The sequence below is a fragment of the Chlamydotis macqueenii genome, chromosome 4, assembly GCF_036417535.1.
Source record: "Chlamydotis macqueenii isolate bChlMac1 chromosome 4, bChlMac1.mat, whole genome shotgun sequence".
In the NCBI taxonomy this organism is placed as follows: domain Eukaryota; kingdom Metazoa; phylum Chordata; class Aves; order Otidiformes; family Otididae; genus Chlamydotis; species Chlamydotis macqueenii.
Window position 1 is genome coordinate 43,857,584 of NC_141559.1, and position 20,436 is coordinate 43,878,019.

General features: G+C 37.6%; 2 protein-coding genes across 2 annotated transcripts in view; one reads left to right on the forward strand and one right to left on the reverse strand.

The window, feature by feature from the left end:
- Window positions 1-20,436, reverse strand: part of SCRG1 (stimulator of chondrogenesis 1) — a 780,146-nt gene that overhangs the window by 362,105 nt on the left and 397,605 nt on the right. The window lies entirely within an intron of this gene.
- The window catches only part of GALNTL6 (polypeptide N-acetylgalactosaminyltransferase like 6), a 487,857-nt gene that overhangs the window by 218,118 nt on the left and 249,303 nt on the right, over window positions 1-20,436 (forward strand). The window lies entirely within an intron of this gene.

Consider the following 20,436-nt stretch of genomic DNA (forward strand, 5'->3'; position numbering starts at 1 on the left):
GTAGCCATACAGAGAAATGACACTCCTCTGAATGGAATGTGAAAAGTTGCTTTAGAATAGTTATTACAAAGCTTACACCATGTGTGTATCGTAAAATTAAGAAGACTGCAATCGCTTAATGACCTTTGCCATCATTACTTCTTGAATGCAACACAAGAAATAAATGCTCCAAATTCTAACATTTAGAATTAGAGAATTTAACATTTTTAGGTCAGATTCATAAATTCATCCATAACAATGATATGGAACTAGGAAATAGTTTATCTTTCAAATTTCAAAGGACTTAAAGCATGAAGAGCTTTGACTTTTCTTTGGTGTTTTGGGTTTTTTTTGGTTGTTTCTGTTGAAACATCAGTTGCTAATGTGTATGGGTGCCTTGTTCTGAGTAAAGTGATAGCAAAAGAGAGAATTGTGCTCTTTACTAATGTTTTAGGTAAAACCTTTGTCTCCAGCTAAGAACTTACAGGAGCAGATTTCTGACCTACTATTTTGAGAAGCTCTTGGCTGAACAAGAATAATATTAGTGGAGTGCTTCAGTGGAATCATTTTTGTAAGATTTTCAACTTGATATTTCAGGAGTTAGAAAGATAGATGTGTGCAGTATTAATCTTACTCTCTCATATCTGCTGGTTTAGTTGCAGTATGTCCTTTGACGAACTGCCTCTCTATCTGTAATGCAATTTAAGTGAAATTGTAAAGTGAGTACAGTTCTGGCTATTCTGTGTTTATGAAATCTAGACCATGGATGAAAGTTCTCAAAACAAGAAGTGTAAAGTAGCACAACCATTTTTCTGCAGGCTAACAATTTTCTATTATTAAACAACTTACAGAGGAGTCTGTAAGTTGGTTTTATTAGGTATCTGACAAGTAAAAATGCTGCTTGTACTGAGACTGTACTTGCTCAATATGGTGATACTGGTAGCATTTTTTTAATGAAGATCATAATTGACTATTGTTGATATACTTTTAAATACATAAATGTTTTAGAAAACTTACCTACTTCCCAGTTATTAGAAAAAGAATTAATGCTAGTAAACATGGAATAATGTTACTTCTGTTGCTCTTTCTTGCCTACCCTAGCTTAGGTTCTGCTGCTGGCTGAAAGTATTTTGGGAGTAAATATTGCCTGTAATATTAATTCTTATAACACTGTAAAAATCACCCAAATAATCTTCATTTTGAACTGCATAAACCTATCTAACTCTTCAGTGGAACAATTTTCAGCTGGAAGAAGTGGTTTGTATAGCATGGAAACGCTTAACATAAGTGTCTGGTTTGAAAATCTGAAAGAAACCTATTAAGAAGACTTGTACGGAGCTGAGCCTAGACCTGTTGTACCATTAGGAAGATTTATTTATCTGGTTTTTGGTATCATTAAAATAAAGATTAGAAATGCATTTTTGAATGGCTGCCAGTTTTGAGCTTGAGCATATTTGGTAGCATATATGGTACTATATATTTTGAGAAGAGCAAGCACACAAGAAAAGTATGCTGGCATCTCTACGCTGAATTCAATAACATTGAATTTCAAGTCAGGTGAATCATTTTGGCACATTCAAAATGGGTTTAATTCTTGTATTTGTGACTCTTAAAAAAAAATTGTACTTAGCTGAGGCTATATCATGTTTTCTTGTGCCCTTTTTTCTCTTTCATAAAGCAGCCACATATAATACAGTTGGGTTATTTTATGTTGAGAAAATGCTCACTGATAGCTATCACCTTCCCTTCCTAGTTCATAAGATAATCCTTTTTAAAACTGATTGAAATATGCCTTTTTTACTGTTATTAGTACTTCACCATTTAGTTGCTTTTTTTTCTAGACTGATGAGAGTGGTAAAGACAGATTAGGTAAAAAAAATAAATATAATTGTGTTCAGTTGTTGTCAAAACTGATAGAATCATTGCAAGCAAAGCTTACTGCAACATTGAAACAGTACAGTGATTAGTGATAAATCTGTATTGCTTTTTCTTATTATATAATTTCTCCATGTAGCTTCATATGTCAAATAGCTGACAAATGGCTATTACTTTCATTTGTGAAGTGAGTTATATACTACCTAAGTGATATTATGTATGCTTGTACTTGTTCCACTTTGTATTATGAAGAGAGAGTTTTCTATTAGGAACCTAAACGTCATTTGTAGATAGCTGAAAGTGAGAACAGGATATTTCAATAGCACTGTTATTTTAAAACTAGTGATTAAATGACAAATGTTTTTCTCTAGGGTGTTCTACTAATCAAACTTTTCCTTTTTACAAAAGTCTAAGAAGTTGTTATGAAAAGCCAGTTCTTGTTGGAAGTAGAGTACATGAGGAAAAAGTAGAAACTTGAAAGGGGTGTTAAAGATGGATAAAAACACTGAAAGTTTTTGTTTTCTTAACTAATGCAAATATAAATACTGAAATGCACATAAAGAACTTTTGATAACAGAATTATGAAAATGTTTTAGTGCACAGCCAAATACCCAGCAGTTTGCTTTTACTTGTGTGCCTTCATTTTATTTATATTCTCTTCTTCTACTTTTGTGATCAAAATCAAAAACTTCAGATAGTTCATGCATAATATTCACCATAAATTATGACATTTAGATGTTATAAAAGGGAAAGGACAGCTGCATCTTTTTAAATATCAGTATAATGCAGTCTAGAGACTTGGTATTAAGGAGGGGGACGTAAGCAAATGTTATGAAATTTTGAAGTGCAATATTTGGTCACGGACAAATTTAATATAAGAAACTACATTAATATAAAAAAAAAATCACCTGTGACAGTAAAAAAAAAAAAGTAGATTTAAATATAGGTACCCGAAGTTGCAAAATATCTTTATTCATAGAATTGTTAGGGTAGAAAGGGACCTTTAAAGGTCATCTAGTCCAACCCCCCTGCAAGGAGAAGGGACATCTCCAACCAGATCAGGTTGCTCAATAGTTTATAAAGCATCTATATACTTGAAAGTTATGAAGGAATGTGAGGGAGAAAATGGATCAGATTAGTGGAATTATTTCCAACTCTACTTCAACAAAAGTAACATTTATTCATATCATTTACATTTCTGTAAACACAGATGGCTAAATGGTGGTGTACTAGTAAGGTGAAAGGAAACTGAATGTAGAGTTCACAGGAGTTATTTCACATATGAAAGAAATACGTTGTCACTTAAGCACTATAAAAGAGAGGCAAGTATTAGACTTCTATGTAGTTTGCCTTGGAAAGCTATTGATAAGAGAACTGGCTATACTGCATGCTGACAGATGCTTAATTTTAAGAATGGTTTTACTCTTTCCAGCTGATTCTGGCAGTCATTTGTTCACTAGACTTTTACTGAATTCTTATAACTTGGTTCTAGGTCCAAGTAATGTAGCTTTTCCACAAAAGTTTGAGATACATACCTTTGCATACTAAGGTATGCAGAATATTTCTGACTTTGGATTTTGGATTGCAAATTATTCCCATACCTGATTCATGCAGGCTCTGTATTCCAAAGTGCATGTAAATTAAAGACCTGTTGGTTCAGTAAGCATCACCTGGCATGGTTCACATGTTTATACGGGAGGTGCCACCATACCTCTATGTCAAGTATCTCTGCATTGGCTTTGTGTCACCTCTGATAACATGAGTCTGGCTTCTGGGAAAATTAGCCTTCTGGAAAGTGTTTGTTTGGTTTTTTTTCTGGCAGGGGTTTTTTGTGTGTGTGTGTGTTTGTGAGGGAGTTCTGAGATGGGGGATGACGTTTGCAGGTATTTTGGGGGATGGGATGTTTATTGTCAAAGTTTGCTCTCAAGTTACAGCCTGTTGGCAGACAGATCTCTGAAAACATGGTAAGAAGCAGAATGTGGGCAGTAGTTTTGGAGGAAAGGACAAAAGTTAAAAAGGAAACAAGTTTTCACTGATTCTGTTATGTAACAGCTTGCATTTACAAAGGAATACTAAAAATTCTAATTAATATTTTAAAACTTTGGGGGAACATAGATTTGCATAAGTAATTAGTTAATTCATGCAGGTTGCCAACACATGATAGGTTTGTACATCAACCTTTATTCCTATTGTGTTTCAATGACTTTATTAGCATAGTCATGCCTGTGAACTGTTACTAATGCAGCATGTGCCTATGCTTGTCAAATTGACTTACCAAGCATTTTCACTTTACCCCATAGTTCTCTAACTGGTATAGCACCTGCTATAAGAAAAAATAAACAATGCCATAGCCAACTATGACTTTACTAGCAGTGACAATTATTGGGCAGGTTTTTCGTTTGCACAAAATTGATCAGATTTGCAAAGGAAAAAAAAATTGGAAAACTTAGCAGCCAACAGCTTCTTGCAGAACAGAACTAGTTTCTGTCACTGGCAGTGAACTGATGTTTTGGTGGAAAATGACAAACTGGGAATTTTTCCTTCATGTCGATAAGCCAGTCCCTTCTCATTTCATCATCTGTTATGTTCTCCTGTCTCTGTCCCCTTCTATAGCTCTGTTTTCTGCACCACTACTCATTTGAGAGTATCATACATCAGATATCATGTGCTTTGTGCCAGATCTCTGAATAGTCCAGACTAATAATGTGCAAGTCAGTCTACAAAAGCAACCTGACTACTTGATCAGAGCTCAATTTAGTTGGTCAGTAAATTTCAATGCCAGTGGTGTGCTTTGTTTCATGTGAATGTGGAGGAAGATCCGATCTATGGCCCAATTACCCTAATAGCCTGCCAAACCATTTTTGGCCTTATAGAGGCTGTCTGATTTTTTTTATTATTTTTTTTTTAAACTGCAGTTCTGTAAACCATATTAGCGATATTATGTAGTAATCATAGGGTAAGGGAGTTTGTGCTAAAAGCAAACAGCTCTATCAGAGTATCACATTGCACAACTTCCCACTGTAGCAATACATGCTACTTGTTGCATGAAGATGAAATTCCATCTATTTTGCTTGCAGACAGCTAGTTTATGTAACATGTCACTTGTGATTCCAATTTATGAATGCTTGGCTTCAGATCATGGCTGGATATAACTTTTCTGATGAAATGGAAGTGAGGTTATTTTGTATGAATGACTATCTTGTCATGGGAAACGTCTGCTATAGACAGCAATCCTCTGTCCAAAATTCTCACTTCTCCAAAAATTGCCATTGTTGTCAAAGTATACAAAATTTAAAAAAGAAAATTGGGAGAGGATGTTGTAATATTGTGAAAGTCAGCCTCTACCAATGAAAATGCTTTTAAGTCTGTCCCTTTCCTTAAGTTTAGGAGCCTGTTTTTCAAGATGGTATAAATTGCTTAATGACTTTTCTTTTAAGCTGATCTCTTTTGGGTTACAAAAGTGAATTTTTTTCCTTAAATATTAGTATTTCTCCACCTCTACATACCAAAGAATATATTTTTGAACTCCAGTGTCTGCCCATGCCTGAAAACTAACCACCTTTCTCCTTTAAAAAGCATATGCCTGTGGGGATTAGGGCACCAAACAGAACACTTCCAACAAGGTCCATGGGGAGTGCATCTGAAGGAGTACATGGACACAGCTCATTAGCACTTTTCCTGGAGACTCAGTGGGACAAGGAATGGGGCATTACGAACTGTTGATGGAAAGGTGTCTGAGATTGCCTTCTTGTACTGTGTATGGCCGAAGTGGCTGTAGCCAGGAAAATATTCTATGATGTGCCCTTCCTTTGAATAAAAAGTTATGACTAAGAAGTGTGTGTTAGGAACAAAACTCAGAACCTGGACAAGACACGTTGGAAGTGGGAGAGCTGCTGTCGGTGGTATGTGTGGAGGGGACATGCTGGTGAATGGAGGGGCCGAGGACCATGGTTGCTCTTGATGACAAGTTAACAGCTGCGTGGCTGTCTATGGCTTTTCAGAAAGGTGAGAAACAAGCTTTTATAAATATAGAAACACAATTCTATGCAAGCAATTTTATGGCAATATTTTGTGACAAATGGCTGGATTTCTATTTGATAGTGAGGGGTTTTGGTTTTCTTGTTTTGTTGTTGTTCTCCATGCTTTGATGACATGGGATACTGAGCACTACTTACGTGATTAGAACACCCTTCTGTGACAGAAAGGAAAGAAATAGTGGGAGGAGAAAGGCAGAAGCAGGAGTATCCCTGCATCTACAGGTATTACTATACGAAAAGTGGGATGTTCCAAGTCAAGTTACAAGTGCCCAACTGCTGCTCTGTAGGTTAATGAACTGAGGAGAGATGTCATACTTATGAGACTAGACTGCTTTTGGCAGTGGTGCCACCTTGACTGTTTCTCTGGCATTATGTTGTACGGCATATATGTGTAACATAGGAGAGCTGTGCTGATGCAAATTTCTGCTACCTGCATAAGATGTCCCATGGTTGGAAGTTTATATGGTAGGAGAAACTTCAGCAATCACCTACAATAGAGTAGGATAGACTGTAAGAAGTGTTGAGAGTTAAAAAGGAATGGAATAAAGGTGCACAAAAATCTGTCGCCTTGACTGAGTACTAAACTGAAATAATTCAGTTGAAAAATATAAGGGTAATTCTTTTTTAGCTTTATAAATGAAAACAATTTGTTAGCGCTCTAGGATGGGTACATCAATATTTACATCAATGCACTTAAGTCAAGCTGACTTCAATATACAACAGTCCTCTGGAGAACACCAGTCATTTGGTACAGACTAAAGAGATCCACTTCATTTTGGAACAGCTGAGAAAGAAAATAAAACTAAGCGGTGAACACTGAATTTGAAGAACACTTTAATAGAAGGCATGAGGAGTTGCATTATCTTTTTCATTGCTATATTTTGTGTATCACATTGGTAAGAACTTTGAGAGACAGCCAGTGTTATTCCTATAGCACCACACTCAGATTTTGGTGTTGGTGTAACTTTCTGAAGCAAACTGCTGGGTATTATTATATCAGTAGCCAGTGGTTCACTGCAGTAAGTTTCCAAACAGCTGAAACTGCCATCTTTTAAAGTAACTGGAGACTGGGGAACCTGGAAGGGATTTGCAAGGAGCGATCTGGGCCTGGTAATGGGCCTAAATGAGCTTTCTGTGAAGGATTAAACATACAGACTCATAGTGTCACAGAAGAGCACTCTCAGTGTTTACCATTCTTGTCTCCTTGAAGTATCTGTCCCTGTGATATATCATGGACAGAAGGGAGACTGCTGAGAATAAGAGGCAGTGCTGTGTCTGTTAGATCACCCAGTTTTTGCTTCTTAACCTGTGAAGGATTAATGAACTGTTGGTAATAAGGCTATATGGTGACCCTATCAATTACAGTATTGCAGTACACATGGTACCTAGAAAGAGGACTTGTAAGTGAATCAATGTCATCCCAAATGTAGACGCTGACGGCCTAGGTATTTGAAAGCTGTACACTTGAGAGAGCTAACATTGTGATCCAGAGAACTCTTATCAAGTTAAGTGTTCTCTCATTAACCATGTTGTTAGCAGGTATTTGCAATACTAGGCCTAATTCACATAGATATTACATTTGAGAAAGTAAGTGTGAATCCACACACCCATTAGGTTTATAGCTGAATAGTTATACCTGAAACACACAGCCTTACCAGCTGGGAAACCTATTGCTGCAGACAAGTAATTATACAAAGGTAAAGATAGATGTTTTCTACTCTCTAAAGAATTTGTAGTGGCTTCACCCCGTGCTTAATGTAACATCCTGGAACTCAGAGTAATCCTAGTAACTTAAGCTGCACTGTTCGTATCACTGATAGAGTAAGGAAGCCTTTACAGGATTAGAGTTTAATACAGCAAAATTATGAAGTAATGTTGACCTTAATGTTAGTTTATTATGACTTCACGTGCACTACATCAGAAAAACTGAAACTGACCCTCATAGAGTTAAAAGTTGTCTTTTTATCCAAAGTTGATAAAACAGTGTATCACTATATCAAAAAAAAAAAAAAAAGCCCAAATAGAAAATAAAACATCCAATTGAAAGATGTCTATATTGATAGAGATCTAACTAAACACAGGATTTACATTTTTATACTTGAGTTATTGAGCTATGTGTATTTCATTTCCTCTAAAATGCACTCACACAGATTTTATTTGAATTTTATTAAACTTGGGCTGGCTTCTGGTCACAATAAAGTACTATCAGTGTAACAAGTACAATTTCAAAGATACCCAAGCATGACTTGGAATAAACTGATTTGAATCAGTAATACCAAGTTTTCTGTTCTCCACTGTCCCTTCTCAATTTTTGATTATTTAATATTATTATTTCTGTTATAGGGTTTTAATTCTGAAATTACAGAGTACAGACTTTTGCCTTCGGCTCCTCGATGTACCTTGCAATAGCAGTTTCATTACTGAAGGCATTCTGACTTGACAAAATTGCTTCACCAATGGGAAAAGAAAGGGTTGCCCTGAGGTTGAGGAGAGTTCAGCTCAGAAGAATAATGGTTGTCTTGAAGGCAACTGCAGCCTATCTCAAAGTGCTTTTCATTTGCTGGGGCGAAAGAATATTATCACGTTCTGAGAAAGGGAGAGGTGGGAAGAACTTCAAATAATTGAAATTGTACACTTCACCTGGACAGAATTGATTGGGAATGTGGCTGCTGTGGGAGAAAATTAGGAGTACCCTCACATTGCAATGCCGTCTGCACTCAGGCAACTCAAGTACAACTCAGCTGTAAAAATGACAACTCCAGTCATGAAATATTAATATGAAAACAAATTTTTACTTTTCATATAGTTCCTTGAATTGGTTTATAACAGGCGATTTCACTTTTGAGTACTTCTGGAGGCAGCATATGAAGGTTGTGTTTCCACAAGCTCTGTATTGGTCTGTCTTTCTTGCCTTGCCCACCCTATGAAATGCTTGCTGGATGTGCATTACGCTAACGGCTGTAGGTTGCATCCTGTTCTCATGTGAATGTCTGGAGAATGTTTCAGATAGAAACAAGGTCAGAGCAATGGGCAGCCTTACTTAGCAAGATTGTGCCCTTTGTGTCAACTTCTAAAAATGTTTATGCCATACTTGTATGGAATGTCACTCACAAGATATCTGAAGTAGATTCTGAAATAAATCAGTATATGCAGGTAGTGGTTTGATGCGGACTGAATGCCAGGTGCCCACCAAAGCCCCTCTTATTAACTCTCTTCCTCAGCTGGACAGGGGAGAGAAAACATAATGAAAGGCTCATGGGTTGGGATAAGGACAGGGAGAGATCACTCCCCAGTTACTGTCATGGGCAAAACAGATTCAACTTGGGAAAAAATGAATTTAACTTCTTACCAATGAAATCTGAGTAGGGCAATGAGAAATAAAAACTAAATCTTTAAAACACCTTCCTCCCCACCCTTCCCTTCTTCCTGAGCTTAACTTTATTCCCAAATTCTCTACCTCCTCCTTTCCCCAGTGGTGCAGGGGGAGGATGAATGGGGGTTGTGGCCAGTTCATTACACATTGTCTCTGCTCCTTCCTCCTCAGGGGGAGGACTCTTCACACTCTTCCCCTGCTCCAGCGTGGGGTCCCTCCCACAGGAGACAGTCCTCCACAAACTTCTCCAATGTGAGTCCTTCCCATGGGCTGCAGTTCTTCATGAACTGCTCCAGTATGGGTCCCTTCCACGGAGTGCAGTCCCTCAGGAACAGATTGCTCCAACATGGGTCCCTCATGGGTTCACAAGTCCAGCAAACCTGCTCCAATGTGGGCTCATTTCCATACAGGTCCTGCCAGGAGCTTGCTCCAGCATGGGATTCCCATGGGGTCCCAGCCTCTTTTGGGCATCCGGCTGCTCTGACATGGAGTCCTCCACGGACTGCAGGTGGATCTCTGCTCCTCCGTGGGCCTCCATGGGCTGCAGGGGAACAGCCTGCCTCATGGTCTACACCACAGTTTGCAGGGCAATTTCTGCTCCTGCACCTGGAGTACCTCCACTGACCTTGATGTAAGCAGAGTTGTTTCCCAACCCCTCTCCATCTATCCCTGCCCCCCACCGCCCCCACCCACCTGCCCCTTGGCCAATGAGAGGTCCATCTTGGAGCCAGCTGGCATTGACTTCATCGGACTTAGGGGAAGCTTCCAGCAGCTTCTCACAGAAGCCACCTCTGTAGCCCCCATGCTACCAAAACCTTGTCACGCAAACCCAACACAATGCATTCTTAATAATCTTGAAATACTAGAAGCATATTTATTCACCTAGTAGACTAAATGCATTCTAGTCTTGTGTTTTTGTTTTGTTTTTTTTTTTTCATTTTCTACTATGCATCTCAGCTTTGATCTACATTTCTTTAAGGTTAAATTGAATTATGGCTGAAATTAAATTATTTTAAAATTATTCATGTAGAATACTCAAACTTGATCTCATAAATGGAAAAGAAAATTTCTAAACCTGAATAAACATTGGTTTCTACATCGGCTTTTCTCTCAAACATCAGCTGTTTACTTTCCACTCAAAAAAGCATTATTATATTGCAGTGATGCATTAAACAACTTGACAAGAGACTTGAACAATTAGCTCACGGTTACCTTCTTCAGCTATTGTAATTAATGAACTATGGAAAAGATGCATGTTAGTAGCTGAAAAATTGGAAAAATATATAGTCCTGACACATTTTCCTACATTCCTTCCTATTTTACTGTTGTAAGTTTCAAGAAAATTCTTCTTTTTAAAAAAAAAAAATTAAATGTCAAAGTTGATGCTATGAATTAGGGAATCTTGGGAATCTCATTGGCATTTAGCAATTCTTAGCTAGTACTCCAAATGTATTCTTCCACTACTTCAGTGAGTAGTGTAAAGGAGATGATAATTAACTTTTACATCTTTGGATGATATATCTCCTAAATAAAGTATTCGGCATGAAAGCCTGTAGTCAGGTGATGTAGAATAGCAGCTGAAGTCCGTTGCTTTGGACCCCTTGTAAACAGTTCATCTAAACCAATCAAATTTTATTTTGTGGGTGGTTCTTTGTTATTAGGTGTCAGGAGTACAGACCTGAAATCTTGCATAGTACTATTTTTATGAGCTAATCAACTAGATTTTGCCCTACTATCAACATAAAAGATTCTTGACAAACGCTAGTTGTCTGCTATTTAGAAACTTTGGTTTAATTTGAAATAAAAATGTATCAATTATCTTTTTCATACCTGACTCTTGTTTCAGTGTTATCCTTACTTTAAATAACTCATTGTCCTCTCATTGTCTATAGAAAGGGCTAGCAGCTTTCAGTTTTCAAAGTTAAACGCAGTTTAGTAAGGTGTGACAAGCTTTTGAATTAAAATCCTAATAGTCTTTCCAAATATGGTAGTTTGTTAATCAGGGTTGTATTAATTGCAAAATTTGAGTTCACCTAAGTAGACTTTCAAAATATATTTCCCTTTTCTAAATATAGACTTTCAAGTAGGCTTGTAATCACCAAGCAAAATAGTAAGATCCGTAAGGAACAGGCAATAGGATTGTGCATGCCATGAGTTGTTTTACGTATTTTAACGAAAACAACTTCAGAAAACTTTTACATTATTTTACCACGCTATAAATGTTTAGTGGTTTGGTTTGGTTTTTTGTTTGTGTGGGTTTTTTTTTTTTTTTTTCTTTCCCCCGGTTTGCAAATCATGGGTAAGCCTGAGATCTACTAACATTATTCCAAATGTATTACCAATAGTATAAACAAGCTTTTATTTTCCTCTTTATTCACTGGTACCAAACTTGACATATAGGTAGGAAATAAAGGTGGGTGGTATAAGGAAAACTATGAGATAACAAAGTAAGAAATTTTTAATTCAGAGTTCTGGTAGTAAAACACTGTGTATTGGCCTGTAAGAGCCCTTACAGTCAGATACTGGGTGTAGATAGTAGCTTCTAATAATTTATCTGGGAGATGGCCGGGAGAATGTTCATTTGGTTGCTAACTATATGCATTTTTGTTCCAAACTAAATGCCGGTGTCTTTTCTAGACTGCTTCTTACATGTAGGATTCCTAGTGAGTGTTTAATTTTAAAATCTTAACACAACCTAGAGAAAGAAAAATCCCATAATGAGTTCAGCAAATGAATGCCTTCAAAGCTTTATATATGAGGAACAAAGGTTTGTCCTGTCCTATTAATTTGGTAACCCTGACAAAATCAGAAATGTTTAAAGAGCTCTAATAGCTATTCTGACCTTGTTTCAAACCTAGGGTAAAACAGAAAATAATTTCAGTTTCCATTAAAGCTCTGGTATATTCTATTTCTGTCAAAACAACAAATAAAAAAAGCCTGCAGAATATTTTCTATGAGTATTAAGAGCTGCAATTCATTTGTATTTATTTAATCTTGATGCTTCTCTGTTGAGATAACATAATACATAGTTTAGACAGCATTTGTTTCTGATGATTGTTTCCTGGCTAATGGCAAGCAGCTCCACCATCATCTGTATTTATTTAATTTATTTATTCTACATAAATGAAGGCCCTGTTGCCAAAAGCATCTATTTCTGTTTAGTGTTGTATGTGTTTATGCAGATTTTTATTTTGTGCAGTCAAAAATCAAAAGTGTACTTACGCATGTTTGTTCATTGCTTTGTGCATCTTGGATGTCTCACAGGAGGCATTAATGACGTATGGAATTGTCTAGTTACAAATCTTCTTGTACAAAAAAACAATTATAATTTTGATTAGCTTGAAAAGGAATATTTTGTTGATCTCAGAAATCACTATCCAGACATTTCAGTCAACTTTGGGGGCTTTTCTGTATGTGCTGTTTTCCCAAATTGAGCTCATGCATCTTTCAGGCAGATGGGCAATTTTATGAAGTTTATAAATGGCTGAACGCTTTAATGGATCTGTCATGCACAGTTTATTTTTTAAATGTTGCTGATTTGCAAACAAACATTAATAACTTGTATCTAGCAATTAAAAAATTTATTTTAATAGGACTGGGTCAAATCAGACTTTCTAAATTAGAGTAAGTTCCACATATAGTGGAAGATTTTGGCGAAGAAGAGAGTGCTGCAAGCAGGGTGATTTGGTACATGCCGTGAGCTTTTGAGCATTCCCCTCTGCCTTCCCAAGTTACATATATAAAATATTTTTACCTGGGATAGTGATTATCTTTTTTTTTTTTTCTTGTTTCCTTTGTATCTTGTTGTACACTTCTGCATTGTTGAATGCATTATGCATTCAGTTTTTTCAGCTTTGCAGGGCTGCTGCATAATTTCACCAAGACATAGCACACAGAGGCAAACAAATCTGTTGATTTTATTTTCGGTCTGTGACTTAGCAACCTTTGTTCACCTGCTCTGCTATAGGAACCTCCATATCTGCCCTGCCCATGCACAAATTCAAGAAGTAAGTGTTACGATAAATACTTCAAACTTGGAATGAAGCTAATAATGAAAATAAAATGCATGCATCTATCAAAAAAAAAAAAGAAAAAGTGAAAATATTTATGAAAAGCCAATATATAATGTAAAGCTTTTTTGAAGGTAGTATCATCGGTCTATTGGTATTATTTTGTAGCATCCATAATGCAACACTGCCTGGCGAGGTGACCAGCCCACCCAGGCTTGAGAGAGGCCAGATTCCTGCAGTGTCTCAGCAAACCAGAGTGCATTACACAACATGGAAAATGCTAACCATTTAGAACAGGTAATTGTTAGGGATTTTGCTTTTATGTGATGCAGAGAACACTTGTAATTATACCTGTAAAACATACTGCAAATATGTACACAGCATTCAGGGATGCAGAATTCTGGTTTCTGCTGATTTTTGGGTTTGGAAGCTTGAGTGAGTGTTGCTGCTGTCAAGGAGGTGGGGCTGTGGGGTGTTGTTTTGTTTGTTTTGTTTTTTAATATATATGAGCTAATTTCTCTTACTGCTAGGTCAAGATACTTTTCCACAGTATTTTCAGGCTCTGAACAAAATCATCAGAGGCAATGTGTAATATTAATTTGCAGGCAAAGTGTTGATTCTTTATTAGGAATCTCATAATCTTTAATAGGTACAAATCACTCAACAAATCTGTAAGAGGATGTCTGCTAAGGTGTCTTCCCCGTCCCTCCCCCCCTTTCATTTGAACGACAACGTGCCTAGTTTGGGAAAGAGTTGGCTTTTCGTAAAGGTGCTGCTTGTGCGCAGCTATCAAAATAGCAAATTTGTTGCTTTAGGTTTAGCAGGGTAGAGATGAGCTTGCTGTCTTACTCCGTATCTGCTTCATTTAAGCCCAGAAAAGACAAGTTAATTGTCTCTAGATGTGTGAAGGTGTGAAAGTCTTCTGAAGAGAGCCCTCCCATGCCGCATGGATTTTTCTGATGACCTCTGGCTATACTGAGTAAAGTGGCTGCCTATTCAGTCCAGTATTTTATTGTAAGAAGTGTAGCATTTGATTGTTGGTGCTTTTTTTATTAAGGATTTCTAGATGTTCTGATCAGCTAATTAATTATCATTGCCTGTAGAGAAGGTAGCCTATACAGTGGCTGGGTGAGAAGAGGGTGTTTTACCAGAGTGGTAGACCTTTCTGGGTATCACGTGTATCCAGAAAAATTGAAGGCTGAAATACCGTTTCAGTTTTCCTTCTGACAAAAATGAAATTATATGTCTTCCATTGTAGAAACCACATAATACATTATCCTTCAGGCCGAAAATCAGTATTGATGGAGCAGGTGAACTGAAAGAATTAAGAAGGCATAAGATTTCTAACTTCCATTGATGTATATGTGTAGTAGTTGTTTCTGCTTCAGCTCCCCAGAGTAGCTGAATTTAGAGCTTCAGTAAGAACTGTGAGCTAATTTATTCTTCCCCTTTCTCATGTCCCCACCCTTTTTAAGTGTTATCTATTTCAACTTTGTTTCCTTCTTGGAGTGAGCAACTTATGCTGTACTTGCCAAATGTTACATATTCTAAAATGCTGTGACTTGATTATGAACGACAGTAAAATACCAGTAGTTATAAAAAATGCAATTAAAAGCAAGTTTCCTTTATTTCAGTGGGACAGAGTTTGGGAGCCCTTCAAGGAGGCATGAATTTCTGTAAACTGTATGCAAGTATTAAATAGTAAAGTATCCTAGCCCGTTTGTGGATCACAGTGTCAAGTCTTTGTTTTTGATATGGACAATCACTTGGATTCCACTGTGCTGAAGAGGTTTTTGTTTGCCCTCTTTGGGTACTTTCAGAATTCACATAAAGCTCAATAGAATGGATGGCCTTGTTCTAGTATAAAACAATTATGTTGACTGAACGGGATCTGTGATGAAATGGGTTGTATCTCTTATAGGATATCTAATTAAGCTGGCACATACTGGGTTGAATTTTAGCAACATGCTTTAGGTCAAAGAAAAAAAATCAAATCCGTCATGTCCAAGAGCTATTACCAAAAAAAACCCACCAAAACCCAAACCACCCAAAACCTCTCAAAAAACAAACCACCACCAGGACTGTATGCTGTATTATGAAATCTTTGAAAAAATGTGGCATAGTCATTTTGTTTTCAGTCTGTTTTGCAATCAATTTTCCTTTGGGCAGATGATGTTTTATTTCAACTGCCTATTAATTAGGCGTGCAGGATAGAGCCACCTTCTATTCCAATGCATTAGCTGGCTCACAGTCTCTCTGTGATGTGAAAATCTTAACTCGCAAGGCGCTCCTGCATTACACAAGCAGCAGCATGAGATGTGAGGCAAGTCAGGGGTACAGTGATCTAACTGTACGCTGATCTGTTTGAAATAATTTTTAACTCTAAGATGCTGGGTTTTTTATCTGCCAGTCTAACCTCTCTTGGTAGGATAAGTCGTATTGCAGGTGCATATATGGGGTTTTTTTGGTAATAGCTCAGAGTGTTTCTGTAAAGCCACTTAAATGTGTATGCCTTCTTGTCATAAAAAGGTAAATATGCATGAGGCAGCAGAACCCTGCAAACAAAGTTACATCCCCACATGCATACAACAGGTAAGTAGTGGAAGAGAAACAGAAATTGCCTCTCTGTTTCCTGTCTTCACTCTCCTCCTTTGGGCTGTGTTCTTTAGCATTACAAGAAACAGATTTTCACGCTTCTTTTAGATTTTTGTCAGAAAAAGTGTCCTTGAAGCTGAAACCACTTCATAGCTATGGAATGGGCTACAAAACTCCAGGGAGCTTGAATGATTCCAGGGTTCAGTAGTTGAGGAGAAGGAATAGGGATGGTGGTGAAGTCATTATTGGAAAAATATCTATCAAAGGGTGTGTTGGGTTTGTGTAGCATACGGCGGGGGGCGGGGGGGAGCGGTACAGGAGTGGGTTCTGCAAGAAGCTCCTGGAAGTTTCCCCTATGTCTGGTGGATTAGGTTGGCTCTAGCGTGGACCTGCTGCTAGCGAGGGCTGAGCCTATTAGCGTCGGTGATAATACCTCTGTGATAATGTGTTTAAGATGGGGAAAATAAAACAGAAGGGCAGGCAGAGAGGAGTAGGCACAAACCCTGTGGCCCTCACCATCTAGCTTCCAGCCAGATGGCTGTCTGAGCCAGGCCTGGCCCGGCCAAGAGAAGAGAGGAGATGTGAAGAGATCCTGAAAGGTGTGTGCCTGAGTCTGATTGTGAAGAATTTCTTGCGAGCGGAATGGCTGCAGATGCCAAGGTCAGTGAAGAGGGAGGAAGAGGAGTAATGCTGGTCCTGGCAGAGATTCCCCTGCAGCCTGTGGTGCAGCCCATGGTGAGGTAGGCTGTCCTGCTGCAGCCCATGGAGGAGCAGAGATCCACCTGCAGCCCATGAAGGACCCCATGCCAGGGCAGGCGGATGCCCAAAGGAGGCTGGGGCCCATGGAGAGCCCACTGGGGCAGCCGCTCTGCGGGGACTGCACCTCGTGGAAAAATGACCCATGCTGGAGCAGTTAATGAAGGACTGTAGCCAGTGGGAGGGACCTCATGCTGGAGCAGGGGAGGAATGTGAGGAGTTCTTCCCCTGAGGAGGAAGGAGTGGCAGAAACAACATGTGATGAGCTGCCCATAACACCCGTTCCCTATCCCTCTGTGCTGCTTAGGGGAGGGAGGAGGAGGAGATAGTCAGGAGTGAAGTTAAGCCTGGGAAGAGAGGAAGGGTGAGGGGAAGGTGTTCTTGATCTGATTCTGTCTCTCATTATCCTACTTTGGTTTTATTGTTAATAAATGGAATTACTTTTCCCCAAGTTGAGTCTGTTTTGCCCGTAACAGTAGCTATTGAATGGTCTCTCCCCGTCCTTATCTTAACCCTCAAGCCTTTTGTTATATTATCTCTCGAGTGAGCAACTGTGTAGGGCTGGTCTTGAGTGGGGCAAAACTACGACAAAGAGGAACTTGAACAGCACAACATGGAAGAAGCTGAGAGACAAGAATGAGAATCTGTTTTGCAGGAAATGCAGAGGGGGGTCATAGCAAAAAGGAGTGACTGGTAAAAAAACTCAAGTCAAACCAAAAACATAGTTCTGATGCAATTATTTTAAACTTTGAGATACATTTACTTTTTTAGTTTTATCTTTCCACATAAGGTTCCATTTTAAGATGAATCAGCAATATTTGTTTTAATTTCTCAGAGTATTAATTGGCTATCAATCAGACATCTAAAAGCCAGTTCCCATTTGCTCTAAAGGTAAAAGCAGATTTTTCTGATATTTGTATACAAATACAATATATAACTGCAATTCTTCCTGTCTGCTTTAGATAGCTGGACAGAGCTTTGGAATGATAAGGTTGTGGTAGTGTTTCTGATTAGTATGTGATATATAAATCTCATTGGTACAATATGTCTCTCCAACATATATGTGAGTGTAGGTGGAATTATTTAAGTATTAGATGTAAATACAAACAATCTAGTAAATTTAGTATTCCCAATCAGAGACATATTTCAAAAAAACAAGTTCAGAACTATGAGCAATTTTGGTTGGTTGACAGTAGCATGCTCATTTATTTATTTGACCGTTTTATTCAAAGCCATGTTGTGAAAACTATTATATAATGTTTTCTAAATCATCCAAAGAGTATCTTGCTGTAAAAAGATGCTTATTGAATGTTCAAATATTACTTTGTGGATTGCTGCCAAATATATATATATTATTTTAACTCTGTTGCTTTTAGAAGTATTACACAGGAAAACCAGTAGTACTAGATTTATGGAAATTGTTCTTGAATTCAATTACTCTTTTATTGGTTTTTCAATGTATAAAATAAGAAAGATATTTAGTATATGTGTTTTTTGAAATAGTAAGTTGTTCTAAAATTACCAAAATGAGCATGCCTTTTCTGTGCTGTGCCAAGTCTCTCCTTTAAATTAGTTACAAAAATTCACTGTGTGAAGAAATACATCAAGGCTTTTATAAGCAACACATTTCCTTTTACCTAGCTTCCTAAGAAGTATTACTGAAAAGTGCTGAAATGGGCATTTTGTGTTTTCTTTCATATTTAAATAGAACTAAGTTGCTTCAAGACTGAGGTCAATATATCTGACCAGGAGTTAACAGCTGCCTTGCCATTTCTCATGAAAGTGATAGCTGGCTGGCTGGCACTCAGACCTGGGCCAGCACAGGGAATGCAGAGGGAAATGGATTAACGTGACTGATAATAATGACCTGCAAATCTGATTTTTCATCTATGCGCAAGACTGAGAAAGTGCAGGGGCTAATTAAAATACTTAGATTAAGCCATGAGAAATCAAAGAGATGCAAAACGGCTCATTTCTGGGTCTCTGGTGAAGCAGCTTTAGGATGATATAAAATGCCATTCTTCGCTGTTTTTCTGCATGGCTTTAGGGGACTAGTAGTTGTCAAGGAGAATTGAAGTAGAGTGATTGATGCGTTAAGGTAAAAAGTCAGTGATGTAATCCTTGTCCCAGAAGGCATGTTGTTCCTTGGTATATCGCCTGTTTTACAGGGAAAGGCTTAGAGTAGATTGATTATGTATGAGAAAGAGTAAGCTAGAAGAATTAGCGAAGAGAGTATAGTATTCCTCCAATTCAAACCAAAATAAAAAAAAATCTACACAAGTGATGATAATGAAAAGCAAGTAACCTTAGGGTTACTTGTGATCACGTAGTGATAAATTTATTGTGTGGAAACAATAAATAATAAGCTGTCTTTGTATTCATTGCAACAGAAACATTTGTTTCCAACTATACATGGATCTGTCTAACACTTGTCCCTTCTGTGTTGGGCAACTTTGTAGGGCTCACTATTGGATATGATGGCACCTAGACAGTAGAGTTTCAAAAAGCTTTAAGATGGTATTGTTGCTCTCATATTGTGTTTCTTTCTGATGAAAATTACCATTTTAATTCTAACTTCATAATTCATATGCATTATATCCTGTGGATATACAGAGTTGTCAAATGCAGCATCATGATTTTTGCTCTGTGCTCTTTGAGTTGTTAGTGCTGGATGGCTGTCTTCTGAAATTTGTTTAGGAGAAAAAGAAAAATCCACCAAAAATGAAAAAGTTGTATTTAGGGAAAAAGAACTAGGCAATAATACATCTTATTGATTCTTACTCTGATTACATTAATTTTTTTCCTTTTTACATCACTAGAACTTCTGGTAGATAAAGCTGTCTAATTTTATGCTTAAAGCTGGTGAGTGATGAGTGGTTTTGATAACTTGTACTTCCTCTCTGATCAGTACAGCTAAGCTGGTTTAGGAAATATAAGAAGAATTTGAGTGTGAATGGAAACTTCATACTCAAGAGCTGAGCAAAAATTAAAGTACGGGACAATTAAATATAATTAATTTCTGGGAAACATATTCATAATTTCCCTTGGACATATTAAGTTATCCCTTTTCAGTTGAGCAATCTAGTATAAGAAACTTATTTGCAACTGGATGATGTCTTAGAGGGTTTTTTACCTTAATCCTCTTGTCAGCTTTTTTAATTGTCTTTAAGATCTGTCTTGAATTTCTTTTCTTGATATTGGGCATCTGTGAGAACAGTTGATTCTGAAGCCTTTCTTGTCTGCCTAGTGTTTTGATAGCATGCAGTAAATGCGCTTTGCCAGTGTCATAATCTAATTTTATTTTTGTCTTTTTTTTCCGATCACTTTTCAACAGGGAAACCAACGTCATCTTATCTAATTGGGTAGAATGAATTTAGTCTCCTTAAAATTCCTGTTGCTTTATATAATGGTCTCATACCAGGAAAGCATCTCATTCACTACTTTGCCCAGAAGTACCTCTAGCCAGCTGGAATGCTAACCCAGCAGATAAAATTATGCGCTTGAGAAGCTTCATGCCAAATAGATACTGCTGCTGTTGGTATCCAGCTATATTCCACAAGCACAGATCATCTTATGTTAACATCTTATTGTTAACATAATACGAGCAGGGAAGAAAAGATTTGCTGTGGGAATGTTCTCAGGTGAGCCTCAAGATTTGCATACATTTATGGTTGGTTTGTGTTTTAAGCTCTACACGGCTCCCTAGTGCTATGATCAGATCTCTTGCCTTGCCAGCAGCTTATCTCACAGCAATTGGAAACATTCAGTTAGCGGTGCCTCAAAGCACGTGTTAACGATCCAACGTTTGAAC